Source organism: Crinia signifera, chromosome 6 (assembly GCF_055691185.1).
Source record: "Crinia signifera chromosome 6, ASM5569118v1, whole genome shotgun sequence".
NCBI lineage: Eukaryota > Metazoa > Chordata > Amphibia > Anura > Myobatrachidae > Crinia > Crinia signifera.
In genome coordinates this window covers 182,513,001-182,521,928 of record NC_139222.1, presented here as the reverse complement: position 1 = coordinate 182,521,928, position 8,928 = coordinate 182,513,001, and positions in this window count along the sequence as shown.

Here is an 8,928-nt window from a genome sequence, read left to right as displayed (position 1 = left end):
TACAATTAAGTTTTAGTCATTTTAGAAACCTGAATCAAACAGGACTTAAGTACAATATACCTGTAAAATATAAAATTATTATGAAACTTTCAGACACCACCTTAAAACCACTACACTAGAGCTGGATTTAGACCTCATGGGGCCCTAGGCAAGACACCGATTTGAGGCCCTCTTCTCTCAAACAAACCATAGGGGAAGACAGGGAAAGAAAACCAGCCGGGGAAATTTGTGGAAGCAGCCCTCATGGGTCTATTGAAGGGGTGGAATCCCTCTTCATAGGGTCTGATTCTGAGTTGGGAACAGTTGCAGCCGGTGTCCATAAGTGAGAGATTTGGTATGAAATCTCCAGTTTTTTTAAAGTGGCAATCATTTACACTGCAAAACCAGTTTGCTTTTTTTGCAGTGTAAATGATTGCTGCTATTTTTTAAAAATGTCTCATTTTCTGAATCTCTCATATTAAATTTCACCCCTTGTGTCTTTTGTCCACTACAATGCCTTTCCCGGGTGTCATGACAAATTGTGATTTCAAAGTGGCTATGGAAACATTTCCAAAAAGTGACTCCCTTACACACCCATATCACCAGTCTGTCACCTTCTACCTCTGAACACACCCCCACCAGCATGCCACCCTTTACCCCCAAACACACCCACATCAACATGCCACCCTCTACCACACCGACATCACTAGTCTGTCACCTTCTTCCCAGTGGCGTAACTACCGAGGGTGCAGGGGGTGCAGCTGCTATGGGGCCCGAGGTGTTCCCAGGGCCCGCTGCTCCCCCCCTGCACCCAGTCACTGATTGCATCAAAAGCACGCCAGCGCTCAGACGCTCACCCTTCTTTGCTGCCGAGGAGAGGAGAGCATCAGCGGCAGCCTCTTCACCCTCGCTGGCTAGCGCCTCCCCCCAGCTCCTCCGCCATCACCGCATCCCGTACAGGGCCCGCCCACTCAAATAGCTGCAAGCCAAGGACGACATTTCAGAGTCCTACTGCGGTACTTCTCTGGCCCTATGAGGGATGTGGCAGAGGCGTCAGAGATGGGGGATGCAGCGCTCCCGTGCCCCACTGACTGCACCTCCTACTCCTGTCCTTGCCAGCAGACACAAATAAGACAGCGCAGCAAAGAGGTATCTGAGGGGGAAATTACATGTCTCGGGTCCCTGTACGCTTTACAGGATGTGCTACTGCCTCAACCCAACTGTGTCTTACTCCCATGGTGTTTGTTCTCAGATAGTAAGTCATATGTGTACCAAGTTTGTTGTAAATTGCACCAGGCATTCTGGAGTTATGCTATCTGCTGAAATATTCTGTGCTGCGGTCCCACCCCTAGGGGTGTCTTACCCCCTCAGCGTTTGTTTCCAGGTTATGTCATATATGTACCAAGTTGTGTGTTAATTGCTCCAGCCATTGCGGATTAATTCTGTTTCCTGAAATGATCTGTGCTGCTGTCTCACCGCTAGGGGTGAATTACCCTCACAGTGTTTGTAAATCATATGTGTACCAAGTTTTGTGTAAATTGCTGCAGGCATTCGTGAGTTATGCTGGAACATACATATACACAAACATAGAAACATCCACAATTACATACATACAAGGTATATACAATACACACATTCATTTTTTTTTGATTTCTGTGGATGGACAGTTACATATGTAAAACCAGTTCCTAACAAGCACCTGGGACCTAAGAGAAGCTACCTGACAAGTTTCAAAATTGTAGGTTTAATGCGGTGTACACACTGTGAGATATAGTCAAAATCGTATACAGATCGTATGCAGATCACACAGGTTTTTTACCTTGCGATCCAGATGCACACTCCAGTGACAGCACAAATCGAAACCCAGATAGACAGGGCAGCAATGACTATATAGTGCAAATCTAATGCAGATCACGGGCATCACGGACGGTGTAATGGTTAGCATTACTGCCTCACAGGGCTGAGGTCATGGGTTTGATTCCCACCACGGTCCTAACTGTGCGGAGTTTGTATATTCTCCCTGTGTTTGCGTGGGTTTACTCCAGTATCCTCCCACAATCCAATAATATACTGGTAGGTTATTTGGCTTCTAACAAAATTAACCCTAAAATGTCTGTGTGTGCATGTACATGTGGTAGGGAATATAGATTGTAAGCTCCACTGGCAGGGACTGAATGTTCAACTATACTCTGTAAAGCGCTGCGGAATATGTATGCGCTATATAAGAAACGGTTAATAAATAAATTGTATGTAAATAGTACAGAGTTAGCAAAGCTTGCCTAGCACTCGAATCTTAAGTCGAATAGTAAGGGAATCTCACCGTGTGTACACACCGTAAGAGATTTTGCAAAGAGTAAATCTCCTTTTTTGCCATATATATATATATATATATATATATATATATATATATATATATATATTTATTTATTTATTTTAGAAAAAAAGATGAGAAACAGCGCTCTCTAGTGTAATAAGTGGGATTCACACTTCAAAAATAAAAGTATTGTGCGGACCGTGATTTTTGTGCTCATCAAATTGATCTTTAGAACAGTGGTCTCATGGTTTACCAGGCTGCTACCCTGACTGCAAGTTGGACACACTCAAATTAAAATAAAAAAAATAGTAGTTTATTTAAAGTGCATAAAGTGAATAAATAAAACAAGCTTACATGAACAAAGTGCTGGGGTAGAAACAGGCTGCTTTCTACGCGTTTCGTCTCTTACACCAGTAAGGTAATATTTCTGCAGACGGATCTGGGACACTGCTCTCCTTAATGAATAAGCACATTGACACCTGGTATTTGAGTACTGTGAGCAGGATGAGTGATGGGTCCTGTTCCAGTCAGCAGTGATGAGTGAGCGGAGCCAGAGCACCTGTACACAGCAGTACCTCTGCTCTGCTACACACCTTGATACCTTGCCCAGTATATACGCACGCTCAGCTGAGCAATATTCGGGACTTTTAACAAGCAGATCAGAACCACTAAGGTCGAAGCGCTGGACAGTACTCACCCTAATATATATATATATATATATATATATATATATATATATATATATATATATATATATATATGTATATACAAATACAGGGACTCAACACTCTCCATAATGAACTAACTCACCTTAGTATACAATTAATCAAATAAATAATGGGGTTTTAGTTCATGAATTGATCAATGCATTTAAGCTTGCAGCCCATCGCCAAGGGACCCCATTTCACTGCAAGTCCTACACTAGCATTTGTTTCTCAAGAGCCTGCCAACTGCTGACACATCATAGCTAAAGTCAACATGTGCTTTTTCCTGGTTTAAAGCTCACCTGCCAAGTGCCTTATGGCTTTTAAAGATGAGGCAGTCACCTAACACAACACCTGACTTAGAATTAAAGGGGCAGCTGTAACAGGTTACAGATAAATTAGCTCATCTGGGGTGAAAGAGAAAGCTATGATCACAGTAACAAAGGTTAATAAAAATTAACCCACATATATACACACATACAGAGTGTCCCTATAGATTGTAAGCTTGCAGCAGGGTACTCCTGCCTCCAAGTCTGTCTGTTGCTACCCAGTTTGTTTTATCACTGTCTACTATTGTAAAGCGCAAAGGAATCTGCTGCGCTATATAAGAAAATGTTAATAAATAAATATTTATGACACACACCATAATGCCCCTTACACAAGTTCCCTTATTTATTTATTTATTTACAGTTTCTTATATAGCGCAGCAGATTCCGTTGCGCTTTACAATAGTAGACAGTGATAAGACAAACTGGGTAACAACAGACAGACTTGGAGGTAGGAGGGCCCTGCTGCAAGCTTACAATCTATAGGATTGACATGCGCTATGTAGGGCTCTTATCTCCCAGCCAACGTATAAAATGGGGGAATAGTCAAATCCACAGATATAAATAAATAAATTAAAAAAACAGTGCAATAGTGAGGAACTATTAAATATGCCCACACGTCCCTGTCTGTCAGACTCTAAATTCACTTGTCACTACAACTTAGTCTTAGATACTTTATATTAAGATGAGTTTTGGGGGAGAGTTATCAAAGCTTGTAGAGATAAAGTAAAGACTGACTATTTAACTCAATAACTCAAAACACACCTAATGACACATGCGTATAATCGCCTGTATGCATGGCCTGAGCCACACCATCGTTCCGAGGACCGAATATGCTTCATCGCATATGAGGCAGAATGACCCTAGGGTCTGGTGCTTACTCCACCAAAAGAGTAAATAACTGTGTACCTGTGTGTGTGTGTTGGGGGTAATACCATGCTGCCCTGCAGGGGGTGGTCTGGGGTTGGGCAAGATGTAGATTCCAAGTGAGCTTGATCTGTCCTTGTTACTATTTGCATTTCTATACCAGATGTCCTAATATGTAGTTATATTGTGTGTGTGTGTATATGTATATATATATATATATATATATATATATATATATATATATATATATATATATATATAAAATATTGGGAAGCACTCTCCAAATCCAATATGCAGATAAAAAGCTGTGTTTTAATAAGAATTGTATAACATGACAACAGGTGGACACTCAACGTTTCCGTCCCATGAGGGACCGTCTTCAGAAGCCACAACCATCACATCAACTGTCACCAGAATCGCACAGCATTGACCACGCAGCAAATCCTACAGTCTACTGTTATTTGATGCCTATAGGAGCTGTTCCTAATATATGACCTATGGGACCTCACTCCTTATAAAGGAATGTTATCCTTCCTATCCAATCACTTCAAGGAATATAACCAACCATAGGAAATAGAAACTTATAGCAGAAAAATTGTTCGTTTACTTGCTATTAAATTGGGAGTCCTAATACACCAGACTGTGACTATTTCTGAGCCAAGTTAGGCAATTATATACCGTGAAGATAAAAAAAAAAACACGATGAAGTCTCATACCGAGACGAAACGCGTCGGGTTTTGATCACAGCTCTTGAAAATAAAATAAAAATTCTCTTCAAAAACAAGTTACAAGTGTATTCTTTCTTATATATGTTTTATTGATTAGAATTGTTGGTACTTATGTAATATCTGGGCTCCCGTTTTTCTTATGAGACCGCGTCCCCTCGCCACGCTTCGGACCCGGTGGCTCGCTGCACTCGCCACACTATATAAAATCAACTCCATGCGCAGTTGGATAGTAGGGGTATGAAAAAATGGGGGTGCATTTAACATGGGAGCCCAGATAATACATAAGTACCGAATTGTTTTTAAGGACATCACATACATAGGGTGTGTCACAATACTGTAATACTGCTTCCTACCAGCTCCGGAATTGGCTCGACCTGACACAGAGGCGCGGAGTCTAACCGTGCTGAGGGTTTTCTGCCAGTGACCCCTCCAAGTGGGAGTTGGGCGTCCGCGGCAATCGACACGTCGGTCGTGGTCCTCTGGTCAGGTTTCCCGTATGAGCTGGAGGTAGAAGAGAGAATATGGAGGAGTGGTCGTTTAGCCGGATCGGTATCAGTACGGGCCAGTAGGTACCCAAGGGAGAGGCAAAGAGAATCCAAAGACAGGCCGGGTCATACACAGGTAATACGGGACACTGGGATTAAACTGAGGGATGGTCAGATAGGCACGCTGAGGTCATACACGGAGTAATTCGGATAAGGTACAGGAGGATCAGACAAAAAAGTGGTCAGGAACAAGCCGGGGTCAATATGATAATCAGTAATCTATAACAATATGTACTGGAAGCACGAGGACGCTGGAGCTGGTGTGAACCTATACTCTGGCAGGGATTGCCTGCCAAAGACTTCCTTTTATGCTGCAGGCTGACTACATCAGAACCTGCTTTCCCCTTTAAATCCCTGAGCGTGCGGCGTGCGCGCCCCTAGTGAGCACGCGCCCGCAGACCCGGAAGCCGCGCACCACGCTGCAGGAGCTCCGGCAGAGGCTGGGAGAATCACGCTGCCCAGTCTGCCGCCGCCCAGGACCCTGCACTCGCCGCCCGCACCACCCACGACCCCGGAACCGGTAAGAGACTCCCGTGGTCCGGGAGATCGTGAAAGGGTGATGATAACACTATTGTAGGTGTGTTGAAGTGTTGGTTCCAACTAGTTTTAATTAGCGCAATTTTGGAGATTGTGTTTTGTGTATATATATATTTTACAAATCAGCTCCCACCTTGCCACCTTACAAATTATTAGAACCCATGGAAACACAGGACTGTGACTACCTGAATCCATTTAGTGTGGAAAACCTACTGGACAGTAAGTAGTGTAGATACAGCTGTAGCATTATATGATCCCTCTCTGATTACACAGCACACACCATTAGGGCAATAACATAGTTCTGGATACTGAATTTATGGGTGTAGCTGGCATAGGATCTTGGGGTACAGGCCACAGATGTCAGGGGATTCAGTATTAAATCCTGGCGGTCGGGATCCCGGCGTTCAAAATCCCGACGCCGGAATCCTGACCGCCGAAATCCCGACAAGGGGGGGACGTGGATCGCCCCCACTTGCGGGCTCGCTGCGCTCGCCACTATTTTATTCTCCCTCCAAGGGTGTCGTGGACACCCACGGGGGGAGAAAGTGTCGGGATTTCGGCGGTCGGGATTCCGGCGCCGGGATTTTGAACGCCGGGATCCTGACCACTGGGATTTACACTGCATCCCCTGTCAGGTGTGTGTGTGGGGGGGGGGGGGCAGCATCATCCCTTTTACAATTCACTGTGTTAATTATGTTCATAATTTGAATGTACATAAGGGATCTTGCCGTTGCAAACGTAGGGCCTGATTTAGGTTGTGTGTTGGGGAGAGGGGGGGGGGGGTAATAACATGCTGTCCTGTTTTGGATTCTAACCAAGGTTTACCGGTCCTTGTTACTATTTGCATTTCTGTACCAGATATACTAATATGTAGTTATATTTTATATATATATATATATATATATATTAAACTAATCATTTCTATTGCACTGCTCACGCCATGCCACCATGTGAGTTGTCACAATCCATGGAGTTCTCACAACCCATGGACACAGAGGACGGTGACCTCCATCCCCATGGAGAACCAACTGATCAGTAAGTAATGTAGATAAAGCTGTGACATTTATGATCCCTCTCTGATTACACAACACACACCTTATGGTGCCGCTACACTTGGGAGCGATTGCATGCGCTTCATCCGATTTCACTAGTTACAGTGAACTGTGTTATTTTCCCTCATAATTTGAAGGTATATAAGGGACCTTGTAGTTGCAAGCATAGGGACTTCAGGTTGGCCTGCAATTGTGGGAAAATCACTATCATTCCAATTGTGGGGCATTCCCCTGACACCACACAACAGATATAAAAGTGAGTTTGGACTGACTTTTTCTGTAGAAAAGAGAAATCATTTGATGGCCGCATGAAAAGGGTATGTTACCGAGGGGATGTGGGCAACGCTGGTGGTGGGGGGACGGCGTTCGGCAGGGCGGCTAGTTCTGTAAGGCTTGCTAAGCAGCACAAATAGTCGCTACATAGCGAGCCTTACAGAATCAGGCCCATTGTACAGGCAACAGTGACCATCGCTCGGCAGCTGCCGAACCCAAGGAACCAGTGTGACTCTTATTCTGCATTTTATTTACAGATCCCCAAAGAACCATCAAAGGGATTGGGAACATTTTCAGGATTATAAAGGTGCGTGCATAGAACATCAGTACATCAACCTAGAGAAAGTGAGGGAGATCGTGCCCTCTGGCTCTGGCATACTGTACAATAGATAAGAATGTTTGGTGCTGGGCAGGGTCACCCCTAAATGTAATAAACCTATACCATTCAGGGCCAGATGTATCAAGTTCCAAAAAGTGATAAAATAGAGGGATAAACAGTTGGCCAATCAGCTACTAACTGTCATGTTACAGTCTGGGTTTAATAAATGGCAGGTAGGAGCTGATTGTCTGGCTGTTTATCACTCTCCACTTTATCACTTTTTAAAGCTTGATACATCTTTCTCCGTGTAACTGGCTTGTATTGCGGTTACAATCTATCATAACTCCCAACTTTCAAATAGATGGAGGAGGGACAGATGGATGCGAGCCGGAGGCATGCCGAAAATATCGGGGGACGTGGCCCCCATTCTGACGCTATGGGGGCATGACCCAGAGGCTCTGTGAGCCTCAAGCCATGCCCCCAGCCCCCTGGCTGCATAGAGGCTGTGCACATGCGCACTGCGTTTATTCCCCACTGCTCAACAGCCGACAGGGGGACTCCCAACAGCCCCCCCTCGCCGCGGGACACTGGCGGCCGCGGGAGGGACGCAGGAATGTCCCCGAAAACTGGGACATTCCCGCGGTAATAGGGACTGTTGGGAGGTATGAACTATATTCCTCCATTAATGTGTTGTATTTTCTTCCCTGTCCCACAGAAATCTTGCAGGAGATTATGGTAAGTGACAGATTATGATTGTTGTTTGTACACCTGGATGTTTTAATCCAATAGAAGTTTGTGCAACCTTATTTTAAATGTGTCTACCGACACCACTTCTCCATCTGCCGACACCACCTCTCCAGGAAGAGAGTTCTGCAGTTTCACTGCCCTGACTGTAAAAAAATCTAGCCTAAACGCATGCCCACGTGTACATGGCTCTCGTTACCTTTGTCACTTACAATGGTTCTCTTCTCTTTATAGAAAGAACGAGCCATATTCTGTGTGCGACTGTGGCTGTACCTGCATACGGAATGCTATGTTACAGTGATTTCCATGAATACACTATTTCATATGCAGATACAGCCTCACTCACACAGAGAATATAGGCATGCTGCATATCATTTTAATCAGCAGAAGCTGCCGATGCCCCTAGGCATTCCAAATGCCCTAGGCAATTGCCTAGTTTGCCTATGCCTAAGGCCGGCTCTGACAAACATTCATGATCTCTGTGTATATCAAGAAATCCTTTTTACACCTATTTTGATAAATGCACTTGGCACATAAAGG